A 20,258-nucleotide genomic window follows, 5' to 3' on the forward strand; every position below is an offset into this window, starting at 1 on the left:
CATATGCAGCGCTTCCGCGGTATACCGAAAGAGCAGCACACACACACTACGGCGTGAAGTAAAATCCTATTTCGATCGTGTTGAATGAGTTTAAGCGCGAAACAACCGTACGGCATCATTCTTGTCTTTCAAGTAATTTTAAGTAGTCTTCTAGTGACCAAACTAAGAATTTTAAGATTTCGGGGCTTATAGGTACAAGTTGGAACATCTGGCTTGGGCAGTGCGGCAGTATGCTCGCAAAAGACGGCCAGCCAGCTGATTTAAAGAAGTTCGGTTACGACAGCCGCTACCGGTTCCGCCTGTGTCAAATTAACGTACACGTTGCCGACTACTTCCTCCGTTTGTTTTCACATCTTTGAATTCTCATTCTTCCTGAATTTAAAGCGCCGGATTGAGTGGTGAGGTACTGGAGGGAAAGAAGCGGCCACATTTTTTCCCAAGAGAACTTGTGTGACACCAGTACCGAGCGCCCCAACCAAAAAATGGTTCACCATTACAATACTCGCTAATATAATATTTGGCCTCAGCGCGAAACGCAATCTTCTTGGTCAAGGCCCATAGCTGTTGTATCTCAGGAAGTTCTCGCGTGATCAGCAAACACATGGTGGCGCGCGCTACTGTGCCTTTATCTCGCAACGCTTCGGCACTGCCGAGCATGTTGTAAATCGGCTTTGAACCTCCGGCGCAAATGTCAGGAAGTTCCGATGAGACACGCAACCAAGACGACGACGAATGACCCGAAGAGCCGATGATCGTGCAGCACGCAGAGCATGCTGGTCTTCTGTCGCTTTTTGTGAACTTGAGAAAACAGGACGCTTGCTTTCATGGATGCCTGGTTTTGCGTTTCCTTTCTGGCACGCCACCAGATGCCGAGAGCGGTAATCAAGCACGTGTGCGGAACGCGCTGGGCATGCTGTTCTCCCCGTCACACTTTCAGAGGAGCGTTTCGCAGCACCTCGGTAAACCGCCCTACTCCTCACAATTTCTCCACACTCTTCTTCTCCTTTTTCTTTAGCTGTTCAGTGTTTCTATCGTTCGCTCGATTACGCGGCAGGCGAGGATGCCAAACCACAGTATCGGGCGCCAAAGTGCAGTGCAATAAAAACTCAAAACTTTTAAGATAATACTCTTTCACACATGCTGGCTGATAATATAGGGACATTGTAAAACCGAGGCACCAAACTAAGAACTATCCGTTAGTCCAGCTTGGTGTAAAGGAACTTGCCGGCTGGGCAGACACGAATGGTTTTAAACTGAATCCTGTAAAAAGCTCCTGCGTTGTGTTCTCCAGGAGGCGCGGGGTCCATCCGTACCCAGACATTACTCTAATGGCGTGTCGCTTCCTGTGAACAAGGAGCACAAGTTCTTAGGCGTTGTGTTTGACCACAAACACATTCATTCCCCACATCAAGGAACTTAAAAATAAATGTCTCAAAACAATGAATATACTTAAGGTTCTCTCCCACCAATCGTATGGTTCCGACAAAGAACTCCTACTACGGCTCTATACTGCTTTGGTTGGGTCTTGTTTAGACTATGGCAGTGCGGTATATGGGTCGGCGACTAAAACAGCGTTGCGAATGCTTGACCCAGTGCTACACTTGGGGCTACGGCTTGCGTCGGGTGCTTTTCGCACTAGCCCTGTCGAGAGTCTGTATGTCGAATGTAAAACGTGGAGCCTTGAGAACAAGCGACACTTGGGACGGTACACAGCTGACGCACACAACAGACCCACGGAAGTCGCCTTGGGTAGGCTGCGGATAGGGCACACCCATGCGACGCACTCGTATCTGCTGACGGGATCTTCTAGACCCCAGTGCAGCAGGTGCGGAGAGGCCCTATCCGTGGTGCACATCCTAATCACATGCAAGGCACTTCACACAACACGACACAAGCACTTCAGAGAACTCTACAGACAACATATTCCCCTACATCCATCGTTTTATCTAGATGACGATGCCATTGTTTCTGTGAAACCTATGTTTGAGTATTTGTCAGACGTCAAGTTTTTAAACCTCATTTCCTATCACGCATCATGAAATCTGGCCCTACACACCAGCCATCCTTACTGTCGTTTCGTGATTTCACTTTTGTTTTTGCTGACTTTACTTAGGGTTTAAGGTTTCACCTCTCATATGTGACTATTGTTTTGGCGCTCTTTGCCCCAGTTGGCCTTGCACCAAAAACATTCAACCATCATCAAGAACTATCCGTTCTCGAATTTGTCAGGTTATCCCCCAGAAAATTATTTTCATTCAACTACTTCTAGCTGCGCAGCGAAACGGCCTGGTTTGGCTTTGTAGCCTTGGCTTCATTGTCAAAGAATGTTGTACCCGAGTATAGATTGTGGACTTTGGTTCCCACTGCTTGGCGTTTTACACCTTATCAGCCGAAGCACACAAAAATGCAACTTTGAATATTGGGGCGCCTTAGTTTCTTCACTCGTTGACCCCGAGGAAGCAAACTGTAGTGTTGTGAATAGTGTGAGACGAGGAAGTGAGTTGGTACTTACTATGTTGATGCTACGGGAGAGACGAAGGCCTCAGGTGACATTGACCATAGGTCATCAGCAACCCATGGCTGAGCCATTTCACATGGCTGAGCCATTTCACTTTTTAGCGGTACCGTTGCCGCTCGGGTTAAGCTTAGTGAAAAAATCACGGTTCGGGTTCGGTTCAGTTTCGGAAATACTGGTACTGTTCCGCTTTAGGATGCGGGTTCGGATCCGGTTCGAGTCCCTCATCTTGCTTAAAATAGCCCCAAATAAGGAGAACTGGGCCATGAACGAGATAGCAGCATTGCTGGAGAGGAGGAAGCATCATTCTGAGGCTTACTGCCTCAGCCTCGTGGCGCGAACGACCAGTTCTCCCATAGACTTCGAGCACTCCGCCAAGTATCGCCACCGCTGGTACGAGAGCGGCTATGTGCCACATGTGGGTCGTCACTTTCGCTGCGTGGTGTTGCCACAAAAGCCCCGGCATTGATCCACCACCCTATAAACAAGCACATTGTTCTTAGTCAAATTAAAGAAAACAGGAGTAAAAAGACACGGTTTTCTTTCTTTTCATACGGGTTCTGTTTACTTGCTTACAGTTTCTTTATCTTTCCTCATTCAAGCACTGCATTCGTTAGAATTGTGGCGATGCACTCACAGGGGAGAAAAAAATGCCACAAGTGTTCTCCCCAAACACTTGCCCCACTACCCGAAAAATGGGCCAGAGAAGACGACAACGCCGAAGTGCTAGCTGGGCAGGTTTTTTCGATACTTGGCTCTCACCGACACTTCAGGTGTCGTTTGTACTCGTGCCTCGTTCAGTAAACACCATTTTTCTGCGTTTCACTCGTTACAATAATAAAAGAGTAGGATATATCTTGCACCTTTGATCTGCCCGGCTTCGGGGGAGGCAATAAACGTCGTTTGGTGCAGGTTCCAGATAACAGAAGCGTATTTTGATGTGGGTCTTACTCGAATCCCATGTATGCAGTTAAACGTAAAGTTGTTTGAACCCTGTAACTATAAAAAGACATTTGAAACGTCATCACAGCGGTCCCTCCCAACGAACTTTGAAAGCCCCTTGTCCTGATAGAGGCGGCCTTATAACCATGGTCTTTGTTACTTACTTTTTACAGAATATGCATAAAACCCAATGGCGACGGCTTAGAAAAAATGGGGAGGCAGAATGCACGTAGTTAAGCCTCCCCCATTTTAATGAGAAAATCTTAGGTGCGTTAATCTACGAAAAAGCGACGTTCTCCTTATCGTTGTTCCTGTTGTTCTTCTTGTTGTAGTTGTTTGCCCCAATAATGGCCACACAATAAAAAATACATCAATCACAAACGCGTGTACTATCCAATGGGACTTCAACCCGCGTCTCCAGAGTAGCAGACCAGTCCTCTACCAACTATGCTGTGGTAGCTGCTTCCTAATTTTAGGCATATGGCCATGTGGGGAATTGGCCAGGAAACGGGATAGATTTTAGGGGTAAAACGTCCACCTCGTTCGAGTATTATAAAGTCAGCCTTTAGATTTGAAGTGTTGAAATAAACAATAAAACTGGGAAAGAAATACAAGATAATGTTATTATTAGGAGAATATGAGAAAGGACAATTTTTTAACAGGTTAAAAGAAAAGGTGTCTAGTCTCTTGAAATTTATGCGTGAATGGCCGCAACCACCCCCCTGTAACAGAAACCCAAGGTTGTAGCCCCGAACGAAAGGAGGACTAGCATCGGTAGCGTAAGATTAAGGAGCTGAGCTTGTGCGGCTATGTAACGTTTCCTATTGAAAGAAGAAAGCGCGGCAATATATATAAAATTACTATTTACCTCACTTTCACCGCACACACCACAAATACCGGCGGGATTGTGACTGTGCTATTGTCACACGTTGTCAATGCACAACAAACGTTTTTTCTTTGTGCCACATATCCACTTCCGGAGTGGTCAGGAATCTGGTACTTTGAGGGCAAGTTCTCCTCGCATTATAAAATTCGCAAGGTTAATAATGGGGAACGTAAAAAATAGCGAAAAGTGCTTGCTGAACGCCATGGCATGTGAGTAGAATAGGTGTACACCATCCCCGTAGAAATTTAAGCCCAGGGAAGCTGTGACGTGGGGGGCTGCTTCCTGTCGTGAATCAGCAGTTGGACAGAAAAAGGAAAACAAAGGAAGATGAGCGCATAAAAGTGATTCGCAGAAGCAATTCGAACAAAGAGGCTCACACAAAAGTAATTCGAAGCAGGCCGACTTTTTCCGTGCCAAGGGACAAAGAAACAAATGCAGAGACACAATTTTTGGGAAAACGATGTAGTAGTAAGTAAGTTGTTCATAAGTATGGCTAAACGTCGGCCTTCAAATCGCGTTACCCCACTTGAGCTTTCCGTCGAATCTTTCTAGGTTCGTCATTTCTTCTCTGTTTGCACATCATGAAACACTACCGACTTGCTTAATTCTAGGTACTTTCCCACAGTAAACCCTGCGCAACCCGCACGAGGAAAAAACACGGGCATGCCAAAGTGAGCATGACTTGAAGTAGTCGCTTGCAGGCATGATGGACGATTCCCAGCGTGATACATGCAAAACAATTGTAAATTGCAAAGAATAAGTTGGGCTTGATTAATACATAGGCGGTCTACCTAGGATCCTTGCTAGACACCCCAATATAAGAGTCCCGGATATTATGGAGGCAACCGAGATCGCCAAGCTGCGAGATCACTGAGTAAGTTGCCAATCCATAGCATTATCAGAAAAAGAACCGAAGTTTCCACCGGGACCCTGGACGCGTGCGTAATTATCTTCGCTAAGGCTAAGAGGTGACTAAGGGTCGCCAGGTGTTGTGATCGTTGGTTTTTTTCCTATATAATATGCATTTTTTCGTGGAATAAATGTTGAAAGTCAGCGCCTGCGGAGTAACGCTCTTCTTCGTTCTTCACGTGACAGTGCTGTAAACATTCATTTGGATTGGAAGATCATTATATATATATATATATATATATATATATATATATATCGTGAGCACTGTCTTTGCACTGATTGCTTGGTCATTCTCTCTATTGTGTCTGAACACACTATCATCAGCATCGTCTCACCCACGCACAGTTTGGTGTCATCATCGTATCCCTGGCCTCGCGAAATCCTAATCTTCATGGGAATACGTTGGTTCTGCTGCCTGCTTGGGAAAGACCATCGGAATAAACGCCGCCCTGCTTTAGGTCTGCTGCCCTGCTTTCCTCTCTCAAGTGGTGGAGTTGCTTGCCGGCGCCGTCCTCTGCCGCTCCCAGCTACACCCCTGGAGCTCCGTTCCGGTCGACGTCTCCCGCTACGCGAGCCAACGATGCAAAGAGAAAACGCGTCGGAACGCAGTACTCCACCGCCGTCGGCATGGGTGATCACCGTCCACCAGCGCTGCCCTCCCTCCTTCGCTGGTCTTTGGGGTGAAGATGTCGAAGATTGGCTGGAGCAGTATAATCGCGTCAGCCAATTTAACCGGTGAAATGATGCTTTTAAACAGCGCGATGTTCCATTCTACCTAGACCTGGTCGCAAGGACATGGTACTTCAACAACGAGGCAACCATCGAAAACTGGACCGATTTTACTGAGTGCCTGCGCAAAGCATTCGGCACCCCATCAGCTCGCGTCGATGGTGCCAAGAAAAATCTGGGTTCTCGCATCCAACGTCCCGACGAAACATATGCGGCTTACATCGAGGACGTCCTCGCCCTCTGCCGCCGGGTGGACGAAAGCATGCCAGAGGCAGATAAGGTGCGGCACATCTTGAAGGGCATTGCTTCATTTGCATTTACCGCCTCTCTATCCAGAATCCCCTGACAGTCAGCGATGTGCGGGAGAACCGCCAACGCTTCGATCAGTTGCAGTCTGTTCGCCTTAAGCCAGAGCCGGCTCGTCTGGATGGGAACACAGATGTGCGTACTCTGATACGCGCAATCATTCGTGAGGAGCTAGGCAACCGTAACTCATCGTGTCTCCCACAGGACCCCTGCCGCCCTAGCCCATCTCCGGTACGGGATCTAATCAAGGAAGAACTGGCATCCATGACGGCGTATCCACCGGCAAATTCGACTCCTCCTGCCTCTTACGTGACGAGATACGCAGAGGCCGCTTCAAAACACCCTTTGTTCGTCGAATCATCTCCGTTTTCGACTGCTCCAGGACATTTGACGGCCATTGCCCCCTCTCGGGGTGCCCAGGCGTACTACGCGCACGTGTGCCCCGACTGCCAACTTTTCCCTCGGGACCACCCGGTTTGCTACTACTGTGGAATTCGAGGCCACATTTCCCGCCTTTGCCGAAGACGCCAGCAGGATGAACGCCGAGGGTACGCTCCTGACGAGCAGGATAACGCCCGCTTTGCTTATGGCACTCGTAGAAGCACATACGTCCCTTCTATTAGCCGTTTTTCCCCGCCTCGCGATTCTCCTGAGTTTTCTCAGCGTGATACTCCAACACGACACAGATCGCCTTCGCCCTACCGCCACTCGGTGTCTCCTCTTCGTCCTGCCTCACTTTCCAATAACCACTCCGGAAAACTAGCGCCTGCAGTTTTTAGAGGGGAAACTTCATTGCTCGAAGACACCAGAACTCCTCCTGAACGTTCGTGGAACTTATTATTGGTGGAAGTGGAAGGTTGGCGTCTTGAGGCGTTGTTGATACTGGGGCCAGTGTGTCAGTTATTAGTGCACAGTTATGTTCACGTCTGAAAAAGGTGAGAACTCCTTACGCCGGGCCGTCCTTGTGTGGGGCTAATGGTGATGGGTTTCGGCCTTCTGGATATTGTACAGTGCGGGTTAGCATAACCGGCCTCTTACATTACATTCAGTGTGCGGTGCTGACTCTGTGATCTCATGAAATTATTTTGAGCTGGGACTTTTTATCAGCGTCGTCTGCGGTAATTTGCTGCCGCCAGCCAGCGATTCACCTCACCGAGAGAGAAATGGCCTGTGCGTCAGATGCTCCCGTACCGCGGGTGGTCTCTGCCGAAGGTTGTGTCTTGTGTCCCGGCCAAGAAACGGTGTTTTCCGTAACGTGTCACAGTATAGCCGATGGAGATTTGTTTGCCATACCAGCTGGGAACTTCGCTTGCAAAGAAGTTATATTACCGCCCTGCGTCGTTCGCTTTTCACCGGGATCAGCTTTCATCGCCGCACTAAACATTGCCTTTGAGCGGATTCTGCTTCCTAAAGGCACGACGGTTGCTTCTATTCTAAACGAGGAAGTTGGCCATCTTGCGCTTTTCCCGATAGCATAACTCCAGCATGCCTGTGGGCAAGCGATTACGTCTTCGAACCTTACATCGACCATCAGCACTGAGCTAAGCGAGGAAAATCAAAAATCACTACTCGCCCTTCTTAACAAGCACAAGGCGTTGTTTGACATTCATTCCCTCACTCTTGGACGAACATCAGCAACGACGCATCGCATAGAAACCGATGGCTCTTGTATCGTCCGCCGTCGTCCCTATCGCGTTTCATCCGCAGAACGCAAAATCATTCAAGAAAATGTGGACGACATGCTTCAGCGGGACATTGTTCGTCCTTCGGGCAGTCCCTCGTCTTCGCCGGTTGTTCTGGTCCGGAAGAAAGATGGCTCAGTGCGCTTTTGCGTGGACTACCGAGTGCTTAACAAAATAACCCGGAAAGACGTCTATCCTATGCCCCGAATTGACGATGCTTTCGACACGATACATGGCGCAGAATACTTTTCGAGTCTCGATCTTCGGTCAGGATATTGGGAGATCCCCATGGCCGCAGCCGATAAAGAAAAAACAGCCTTCGCCACACCAGACGGCCTCTACGAGTTTAACGTCATGCCGTTTGGACTTTGCAAAGCTCCCGCCACCTTTGAGCGCATGATCGATACTGTACTTCGTGGCTTGAAGAGGAAGACTTGCCTATGCTACTTAGATGATATCGTCATTTTTTTCGTCCACTTACGCTGAACACCTTTAACGTGTGAATGAAGTCCTCACCTGTCTTGGCAATGCTGGTTTACAGCTGAACACCAAGAAATGTCGCTTTGCCAGTACCTCAATCAAAGTGTTGGGCCACGCTGTAAGCAAGGAAGGTATACGCACGGATCCAGACAAGATCAATGCGGTCCTCAATTTTTCACGGCCTCTTCGTCAAAAAGAGCTACGAAGTTTCCTGGGCTAGGCTTTCTATTTTCGCAGCTTCATCCGAAATTTTGCAGCAATAGCCTCACCCTTTCACAAATTACTCACATCCGGATCTCCCTTCGTCTTTGCTCAAGACTGCGAAAAAGCTTTCCAAACCCTGAAACAAGCCTTAATTTCGGGACCAGTGCTCTGCCACTTCCATGAGTCGGCCGCCACTATTCTTCACACCGATGCCAGTGGACACGGTCTTGGTGCTGTCCTTCTTCAGCGTACGGATTCCTCGTCGGAGCGAGTAGTTGCCTATGCAAGCCGCAATTTGACTCCCGCTGAGAAGAACTACACCATAACTGAGAAAGAGTGCCTCGCCGTTGTTTGGGCCGTGCAAACATTTTGTCCTTATTTGCATGGCCGCCATTTCTCAATGGTAACAGACCATCACGCCCTGTGTTGGTTACCCTCCCTCAAAAACCTCTCAGGGCAGCTTGGCCGTTGGGCACTCCGTCTACACGAATATGACTTCACTGTGACTTACAAGTCGGGGAGAAAGCACAACGATGCCGACGCTCTTTCCTGTTGCCCACAGCCGACCGCCCACTGCCCACAGCCATCGTCCAAAAGTAACGCATCGCTCTCTATGACTTCTTCGCTTGCCTTGCCCATGGACCCTTTGCAAACCGCCGGTCAATATATTCTACCAAACGTTGTTTCTCTCCAAGGAGCCGACCCGTACTGCCGACGACTACTGGACCTTCTTGACGGTTCAACATCCTCACCTAACAGCCGAACGTGTCACCAAATAAGTAAATTTCGCCTTCTGCATGGTGGAGCCCTTTACCGCCACAATTATCACCCTGCCGGAGACAGATGGGCTCCAGTCGTCCCTCGCTGTCTTCGAGCCCACATCTTAGAAGTTTTCCACGATGACGCCACACCTGTCCATCTTGCTTTTTTCAAGACATGCTACCGCATCAAAAGCAGTTTCTTCTGGCCAGACCTTTCCTCAAGCGTCGCTAAATATGTTGCATGCTGCCCTTCATGCCAGCGTCGTAAACGCTCGACCTCAGCCCCTGCCGGTATGCTACAGCCGCTGCCTTGTCCTTCTGCCCCATCCGAAGTTGTGGGCATCGATTTGTATGGACCATTGCCTTTCACTTCGACCGGTCATCGATGGATTGTTACCACTGTCGATCACTTGACGCGGTATGCTGAAACTGCCCTTCTACGTACCGGCTGCGCTTCTGAGGTCGCAGATTTCTTTCTGCAAGCCATCTTCTTACGGCATGGACCACCTCGTACTCTTTTAACTCATCGTGGCCGAACCTTTCTGTCAGCAGTCCTTGAGAAAGTTCTCCAAGCTGCTGGTACTGCCCACAAAACCACGTCCAGCTATCACCCACAGACAAATGGCCTAACAGAACGGTTCCATCGTACACTTTCGGATATGATTTCTGTTTATATCAACCCCGACCACAGGAACTGGAACGTCACACTTCCCTTTGTCACATACGCCTAAAATACCGCCGTTCAAAGCACCACTGTATTTTCACAGTTCTTTCTCATCTACGGCCGCCACCCACCGTCCATTCTAGACGCATCTTTCTTTCCCTGTCCCGTGGATACCACAACCAACGTCACCGACCAATTTGTTTCTCGACTAGCGCATTGCCGGAACCTCGCACGATCGCACGAACACCGAGCCCTGCCAAATTGATCGCAACTCTCGCTATGACGCAGACCTCCGGGAAGTTATATTCAACCCTGGGGATGCGGTACTGCTTTCGACGCCGCTCCGCGCGCAAGGACTCTGAAAAGTTTATGCCGCGCTTAATTGGTCCCTATACCGTACTGCAGCGAACATATACCGTCAACTACGTCGTTGCTCTCACTTGTGGAGTCGCTTCACCGACTGTGCCGTGGCATCGAAACTGTTCATGTTTCGCGCCTAAAGCCCTTTCGGCGCTGATAATCCTCCCTTTGACGGCCAGGATGGCCGCTTCAGCCGCCGGGGAAGCTAGTGTGAGCAGTCTTTGCACTGATTGCTTGAGTGGTCATTCTCTCTATTGTGTCCGAACACACTATCATCAGCATCGTCTCACCCACGCACAGTTTGGTGTCATCATCGTATCCCTGGCCTCGCACAATCCTAATCATCATCGGAGTACGTTGGTTCTGCTGCCTGCTTGGGAAAGACAAACGCCGCCCTGCTTAAGGTCTGCTGGCCTGCTTTCCTCTCTCAATATATATATATATATATATATATATATATATATATATATATATATATATATATATATATATATATATATATATATATATATATATATATATATATATATATATATATATATAGATATATTTATATATATAAGACAGAAATAAGGGTTGACATTCAAGAAAACCTCGGAAAGCAAAGGGGTGGTTATGGTAGGTTATAGAAACAGATAAAAAATTCAGAAAAAAAGAAAGTGGAGAAAAAATTCCCGCCAGGTGGGATCCCAACCCACGACCTCCAGAATACCGGTCTGGTGCGATAACCACTACGCTACCGGCGGGGCTATTTTCCTCTCCACTTTGTGGGGTATTTATGTCAATGTAATTTTTTCCTGTGCTTGGGGGTGGTAGCCGGACCGGTATTCTGGAGGTCGTGGGTTCGGATAACACCTGGCGGGCATTTTTTCCCTACTTTCTATCTTTCTAAATTTTTTATCTGTTGCTAGGACCTACCATATCCACCCCTTTGCTTTCCGAGGTTTTCTTGACTGCCAACCCTTATTTCTGTATTATTTTCTTATTTTCAACAAGCCCCTCCTTGCCTATTCTGATTCGCTATATATATATATATATATATATATATATTTGCCACTAAACATTGTAGGTTAGTCAGGCTCGGCAGTTTTCACTGCAATAAAAACATTGTTACTTTTTGAACTGAACATGGGTACTTCTTGCAGTGTACGACTTTCCCAGTTCTGTTACTACAATGAGACTCTCAAAGATTGTAATTGTAAATCTGCTTTTTATTGTTCTGCTGTGTTTCTTTGCCGGAACGAACTTGCGCCCCTACGACGCTTTGCTGGTGACATACTAAGCTCTCGATTTTCTAAGCTTTCTAAAGGGAATAAGTGCTGACAGGTACATTTTGATGCATAGTAAACTTTTCCATAGTTCATACCTTGGACGACTTTTGTTTTTACGTTGCATCTTGGAGCGCCAGCCTTCATGGGTCTGAAAAAAATGTACAAAAGTTTTAATTCGCTGTACAGGTATTTCTTCCGAGGTAGGCAAGGCTGCGAACTCTATGCATACCTCCGAGAATTAATGTAATGCTCTGACAGTTTGGGACAGGGCACCTCTGAACACGTGATGTTGTGTGCAGTAAGCCCAATAGTTCTGGCCCCTTGTTCACCTGTGTTTGATTGGGCAATTCGTCTTGACGCGGTCCTCATGGAATTCATGTCAAACATTCGAGAAAAAGGTTCTAAGCGCACCTTGGACTGAAAACTTGTTTTTTTAACAGGCGAGTGCTCTTCTTCAAAACGCCCTCCTTTTGTTTTTGTTACAATTTTGGAAGCTTCAAAATTACTCACTTTGAATTCGGACAGCTGTGTTTGCTACCTATGCTTTGTTTGGTATGCTTGGCTCTTTCTCTGTTTTAAAGCTGCCAGAACGCATAATGATTCTTTTCGTACAGTAGGACGTTCTGACAAAAACGCGTATTTTCTGATGATGCCTTTTTATTGCACGTGATATTTCCTGCTTTTTTTAAGATTAGCATTCTTTATAGCTGTTTCGAAATTGCATCGTAGTGGGGTCGATTTTGTGACTTTGGCATATTTATATACCTAGCTTCAGGCTTAACCTCCGGCTGGAACACGTTACAGTGGTCCTTGAATCCCACTGCATTCTGGGCAACCATGAATATTTATTTTATTACATTTCACATTACCCCTGAAGGCCCCCAATGGAGGGTAGTACGTAGGGGAGGGGGGGCATAGACACACTGAAAACAGAGATGTTGAAAGCAGTATTAGAAAAAAAGAAAAATGAGAAAAAAGATAGAAAAGGACAAAAAAAGAAAATTTATGTACTACGAAATATGGCAGGAATCAAATGTGTTTTAGGAAGAAAGAATTTGAACAAATAAACGGATTGCGCCTGCGCAAGAAAGCACTTGCAGATAACACAGAAATGACCCTACGGAACTAGTTATTACAATTTAATATCGAAAATCGATGAAGGGTGAAAAAGAGAACAGCGGTGGGTTCGTAATAATGCATTTCGAGGAACAACACAATTCAAATCATCACAATTGGTGAAGCAACTTTTGAAATTGATTTATGTCAGTTTGACTTGCGATATGGGAGAGTAAATCGTTCCAGTCAGATATTGTGCGGGGCAGGAATGAGTGTGCGTAGAAGGACGAGTGACATAGTGGGCGTTTAACTTTGTTAAGATGATCCCTGCGTCGAAAAATGGCTGATGGAGGCTGAAAGAAATCGCTGTGAAGTGTTGGGTGGAAGTACATTTTATGGGAAAGGGAGAGGCGAGCATATGCGCGTTGAACGCATGTCTTATCCAGTTCAGCACACTGTTTTAGCGCTGTGAGGCTTGAAAATGTAGAATAATCAGAAAAGATGAAGCGAGCAGCACGGTTCTGTAATGACTCGAGGTTATTTGTGAGATATGCTTTATGAGGATTCCAGATTGCCCAGGAATATTCTATTTTTGGACGAATAAGGGTTACGTATGCACGTTTGTTTACATCAGATGGGGCTTGTTTTAGATTACGCCTGAGTAGTCGTAAAGAGCGGTTTGCTGAGACAAGAATGGCGTTATTGTTGTGGTGCCATTTCACTCAATTCTGAAATGAAGATCAAGATATTTGTACGTGTTCTTTACCTATATTGCATTGTGACTTATAGTATAAGAAGTTGCAAAATGGGGATTCAAACTAAAAAGGACATTTGCTTTGTTTTAGATAATTTAAGGGACATCAACCATCTTAAGCACCAAGACGTAATAGTGTCTACGTCAGATCGGAGACTGCAATGGTCGGTATCAGAGGAAATGGTACGGTAAATTTCAAGGTCAACAGCAGATAGGCAAACTCAGGATGACACACACGAGGGAAGGTAATTAAAGTAGACTAGAAAAAGTTATGGGCCTATTGCGCTATCTTGGGGGACCCCTGACGTTACTTGAGCGAAAACAGTTGCGGGATTGTTGACAAATGGAAACTGAAGTCTAGAATTGAAAACATCTTTAATCCAACCCAAAACTTCGGTATGTAGGTTAAATTTAGATAGCTTGAGGAGTAGTCTATGGGGAGGAACGCGATCGAAGGCTTTAGAGAAAACTAAGAAGACTGCACTGACTTGCAACCCGGAGTCAACTGAAGTATATAAATCTTTAGTAAATCTGGCCAATTTGGTCTCGCATGCGTAAACTTTGCGGAAACAGATTTCTTTAAAGCCTAAACATCCAAATTACCGAAAGTTTCGCCAAAATTGTTTAAACCTTAAAAAACGTATACCTATGCCGCAAATGTCTGATGAAAAGCCGTTAAATTTTTATATATTTTAGCATATCCTGCTCCCCTCATTTGCTGCTTCCTTCGCAAAACTTGATGCAGCAGCTCGAATTTGTGCGCCGTTATAGTGGAATTATTGTCTGGTTCGTAAGAGTTAGCTGATATTTGAAAGAATGGGGCACATTTCAAGAAGAATTTGTAACACACCCCAGTTCTCCGACTGTGCCACATCGTGTATTACAAGTGCTCCGACAAGCCAGCCTTTTAGAAACAGGTACAAAAGTAAAACTAAACATCTTAACCAAGCACTTTTCAATAAAGGTGTAGACATGCAATCGAACCTATCATTTACGGACCCCACCTTAGTGTGTGAAGCAAGCATGTTTTTTTTTGGCAAGCAACCAGGTTTGGACAAGCGAGACGCACTGTACTAAAGGAAAGAATCCCAAACTCGAATCTTACATCACGATATAGCCACATCACAAGGCCTCGTGATCTCGCCTAGGCGCGACCACAATCGCCCGAAAATTTCATTGTAAATAACTCAGAACGTCAGCCGTGATGTGCATGGCTTCTCCTTCAGCAACAAAGATTTCAAACTCTCAACTAAAAGGCCAATGTCCTTCTGATTAGCGCACACTAGCCAACCCAAACATACCTTTCAGCAAGCACCAACGGTCGCCTACCTCTAAAATGGTAATCTATTAGATACTCATGGCGGGACCATGTGTCTTTCGCTACACTTCCGCCTAAGACTAGTGACTTCTTCTCCCTCCTAAACGCGTAAGACCGACAAATATTGCAAATGCGGTGTGGTGTGAAAGGCGAAAATGCGAATGACATCCTATGAAGTTGTTCAAGCTTCACGTGCATTTCCAACACCACTCCGGAAATTCTGGAAAGCTGCTTCTCTAACAAACCGAATATTTGGGCGGAAAGTGAAAAATATAATCTGGTGCTCTAATGGCACCGAGCAGATAACTTTAATACATTCTCTGTAGACCCATCAAACTTGTTTGGCGCGTGATACCAGAAAGCTCTGCTGACTCTAAGCTGTCGTTTTCAGCAAATGTGTAAACAGGCATTATAGTGTGGGTCAGGCGACTTCGAAGCAGGATACGTTCCAGTTATAAGATTTCGTTGCCTATCGGTATTTGGTGGCTGCCGCTAAAAAAAACTTATTACCGGGATAATATTGGAGGCAGCCCTGACCATTAAAACCATTATGTAGAGCGTTTAAAAATGCACGCACGTGACGGCGCGGACGCCAGCGCACAAAAAGTCACAAACTACGAACCACAGTAAAGACCAACTGTAAATAACCTGCTCGGTAGCTCTGAAAATCTATGTTCGTACGTTAGTACACATATCTCGATAGGACAGACAAATGCTTCTCTTATATTCTCGCACGCGCGCAAGCAGCGACAGCATTACTGAGGTGCTTCAAAAAATTTTAAAGTTTTACTTGATGCCTTTCGATTACTAGCACAAAAGCAATTTCTTGCATCTGAAGCGCGCAGGCACATAATGTTTCTTTCACCACAAACGTGTGCTTTCACATATTTACCTCCTCTCCCACCAACACTCGCTCACTCGCTCACTCTCTCCGGCACTCACTGGAGTGCGTAGAAAGTTTGTCTTGGGAGCTTGGCGTTTTTATATACCAAGTTGTTTCCCCTTTATCAACACTTTAGGTGCACCTGCCTTTCCAACACGATCTATAAATCTTTTCTTTTGTAATCTCGTACTTTGTCACGATCAGCCTTGAAAGTTTTGAGCTAAGGAAAGTGTGAGTGCCCCACTAAGAAGGGAAGCCAAAGGCTCGAGCTCCGAGAAGAAAGCATCAGCCAATTACGCGATATCTCGATGTTCTTTTCCCCTCATAAGGGCAATGTTTGATTCAGTGCCTCGCGACAAAAAAGTAATCATAAGAAATAAAATATCTGGGTAATGAAAGGAGACCCGTGGAAGGAACGCAATGAAAGTTTCAAAGCTAACGAGGCTAGGGAATGGGATGGATACGAAAGACAGCCTTCGGTACAGAGCGGGGCTCGCTCATGCTCGCATGTCTTCCTTGTTCCGTTCTTTGTATGAAACAACTATGCTGCCGTGAAAGGGCAGTTGTTCCCTAGGGCGCCGAACACAACAATGTCCTCAGCTCACCTGGCTCTCGTGATCCTACATCTTCCGTTTTGTGACCTTCCTTTATACTACGTGTGTTCCCATTTATCCCCTGTTTGACGGCCCTTTGTACGCTACCTTTTGTCGAGGGCCTGGAGCTGCTTCCGCGTTCTTTGGTGCTTCATTGTCTGTGCTATTATTTCCCAATACCCGGCATCGCTGATCATTTTTTGCTTCTTGTCCCAACATTGGTTGTACCCCGGGTCAGGCGTTTGAACAGGTAATTCACGTTTCTGTATTCGCCAGGCCATTGTGGATGAGCCCTTTGTAGGGGTCTTAAGCAGACGGCATTAAGACAGCTATTGGTAGTCTTCTGAAATCCTGCTCCTTCTGTTTTGCTGATAGAACCAGTGTTATCATTCCCGCTATTTTCTGTGCCGTGTACAGACGTTCACTTCATACAGAGCCAAAAAATAATGAAAACGACATAACTGCCTCGAATTCTATCTTGATATAAATAAAATGGAAGACACCACAACATTACTGGTAGATGCAACGAGACTTACGAACAGAGTATATGAGAGTAATTGGATCAAATATTTGAAACCTACTAAAATAGTCATATTGATTTGGTAATGCAACTACATATCCCTTTTATATTCATTGTTAAAGATTGTTAGGATATTACCATCCGCAGGGATTAGTCAATGATATATTCCTTGAATTACGATATGGGGTTTGATTTTACAAATTTGATGAATAAATAACGAACTTTTAAGCTCATTAGAAATGCCTGCAATCTTTTTTTGCTCTGCAAGTGTTCATAGACCTTCCGAAAGTTAGGGAGGTATATTTCTTGTAAATCCAACACTCTGCACAATGCAAGTGAAAGAATCAGCGAGAAAGAAGGACTGAAAAAGGGAGCTAGCGAATTCGCCGCCCAGGGAGAAAATCATGGAGTCAGGGCAGGTTTCTTACCTGCTTACGCTTTAGGTTATAAGAATAAATTAGGCATCGCACCAAACCCGCAATAAAGGGGTGGTATTTCTTCCTGGTTTTTTGTGGCGGATTTCTCCGAGCGATATAGCCAGACAAAAGGGACTTTTCGTGGCAGCATCGCCAATCTTTTACACACCATAGTACAAAAACCTGCGCCGCATTTTGTTAACTCTGTGTTGTCTAGCCGCCTCCTACAACACGCGTAATTTAGAATGTATCGCATTGCGGAGCCTCGCGACAGTTTTAAACGGCAATATCCAAGCAACACTTCAACCGTAGCATATTCCAAGAAGCTGGCAGCGTAATAATTATGAACATTTAGTGCCTCTTCGCACCAAAACCTTTTATTGCGTGCAACAAAACGAAGCTTGAAACAGTGCGGTAGGTATGTCTACATTTTACGTCTATAGCACGTTTGATATACAAGGATGCTTCTGGAGGAGTAAAAAGCAAGAAAGCAACTACATGTTTACCTAGCCGCGTCTTTAAGTAACCCAGATTGAGAAGGCTACAAGGCTGGAGAAAAAACGAAGACATATACCAACTAATGAATATAAACTAACTTTTGTTTTAGCTTCCTTCCCATATGTCGTCGCGGAGCATACCACGCAGCGGCAGAATTACCTTCTGCCTGAAATTGTGTAATTTCGTATTGGGTACCGTCGGCTGCCGGATAAGGGATGAAGAGTCTGTAAAACACCAAACGCTTGAATAAAACAAAGCTGTGTTTTGTCTTCGGGAACCCTTAAATGTCTGTGTGGCGTCTAGTTAGTTGCTGATCTCTCGCCTGGTCGTCGACCCATTGCCTTCAATGCGTGAAATACTCGCTCGAAGACAGCGAATGTGCTCTGGCTATTTAAACAAGATTGTCACTACATAATTATGCTTTCACGTTCTAACCGCCCTCTCTACCCGCTGTTATAAAGGTACGATGAGAAAAGCAATTTGAAAGGGAAATAGGAAAAAAAACTACATCCAACTTCCCACTGACATGCCGTCACACGACAGAAGCAAATAGGCTGTGTTATGTTTGGAAACTTTGCCCCACGGGAGCAATGAAGAAGCACGAATACGCATGGAAGCTAATATTGGACGTTGGGTGAGTTTGGTACACCTTACTTGAAAAAACAGCGCCGCGACTAGGGTTAAAGAAGAGACGAACGCGAGTGCTTCCTATCAACTGTAGAAACTTTTAATGCAAGGCAATAAATAGATAATAAGCTCAAGACGTAAGTCAAAGTCGCTGCGGGAAAAGAATACACTTTAGAAATGCGTACGAAGCATATGTCGGGTCCATAAAATAAGCTTACAGGGTTCAAAACTATTTCACATAGGCTATCGTGGGAGATGCATAAATGAGTGCCTTCTCGCGAATGTTTAAAGCGTGCACACAGGAAAAGGCAGCGAACCTAAGCACGAAGTTATCAGATGTGGTGTATGAAATTATTTTATGCGGACGCGTTGAGGTAGTCCAGTGTGGTAGACGCAAAAAGGGTATCGTTGGGAGCATACTTACAACACCTGCAATCACGCTATGCAATTCAATAAATAAAACTGATGCACAAAGGTTAAAAAAGCATGCGTTTTATAAACCCGCTTCATGCGGGTATTTTTAAGAAGCCGATGAAATTCACTGCGAATATTGTATGATCCATCTGTAGCACTTATACAACGGCAGATTGCTTATCGATCCGTGAAAGGTTTTTGTTGCTCAGGATAGTAGGAAAATCATTCTTTTTCATGTCAGGAGGTGCAAGCTTTGTTCATTTATCTGACAGTGATCCCTTTCCAGCAACGACGCATGCTTTCAACCTGTGCTTATTGGCCTATTGAGTTTGTTTACGTTAGGGCTTCACCCAGATGTGTCAGTGATCGTATTTGTCACTTTTTCTGTCATAGTCCCCGCACGGCCTCTTAAGAAATCCTGCATATAGACATATTAAACGTCAAGCAATACGACAAAAACGTGTTTCATGCGAGGATACTGAAAGGTACTATTGCGTAATTATAATTTTGTATTATTCTAGAATGCAAGTGTTTACAGCGCGTTAACGAACGTAAAAGCTGATGAATGTGGGCCAAGCTTCATCTCCGAAAGGGGCGAAACCACAAATTCATGAAAGCTTCGTCGCATATTGTCTTAATTCTTCATGACATATCGCCTTCAATGCATGATAGACATGTATACAACATAAAATTGGACTGAAACAAGAATGCAGCCGCTACCTCACTCCATGTACCTGATGCGGGTTTACTTGTGCAGGTTTTGGCATACTTGACGAAACCATCCAATGAATCCTACACAAAACGATTTGAATAATAATGTTGAGATGGTGGGAGGGAAAGGCAACATCAAGTAAGATTTGTAGCCCTTCGCCCTTTCTAAAGTGAGCTTGCTATCTCCTGCTGCGCTTCAAATTTGCGTTTCGTTGTTAAGGTCAACACACCGAACTAGAGGTATGGGTTAGGGTGGCAAATGCCCGTCCTGCCTATTTTGTGGAGATATTTTGCGCTGGCAACAGGCTCCATAGTTACAATAACCTCGTGTCGCGGTATCACACAGCTTTTTCGCAGAAACCACAGCACTAAGGAAGGAACTATCAGGAGCTCGTGTTTGTGGGGATGTCACAACCTAGTCGAGTGTCTGAAGCCCTTGAAATAACTGAAGATACCAGGTGCAGTGGCTCAATGGCTGAGGTGTTGTTTTGCTGAGACCAAGGAAGCTGATTCGATGACGGTCACAGCGGCCGCAAACAGCAAACAGCAGGTGACAGCAAAAGTTCACGCGTCTCCAAGATTCACTCATGGCGAGTGGGCGAAGCACTGGCGACCGTTCTTACCGTAAATCACCCCTGACATTGCCCACTCGCGCATGTGAATGAGCGACAACACGTGTGTACAGTATATACTCCGGGAAAGCTTCTTGTCGGCGTTGCCGTTGAACCGCTGCTTCCCGAGCCCTCAACTCCGGGTCCG

Source organism: Haemaphysalis longicornis, unplaced genomic scaffold, assembly GCF_048455015.1.
Source record: "Haemaphysalis longicornis isolate Haplotype H1 unplaced genomic scaffold, Haemaphysalis longicornis Haplotype H1 scaffold_3, whole genome shotgun sequence".
In the NCBI taxonomy this organism is placed as follows: Eukaryota; Metazoa; Arthropoda; class Arachnida; order Ixodida; family Ixodidae; genus Haemaphysalis; species Haemaphysalis longicornis.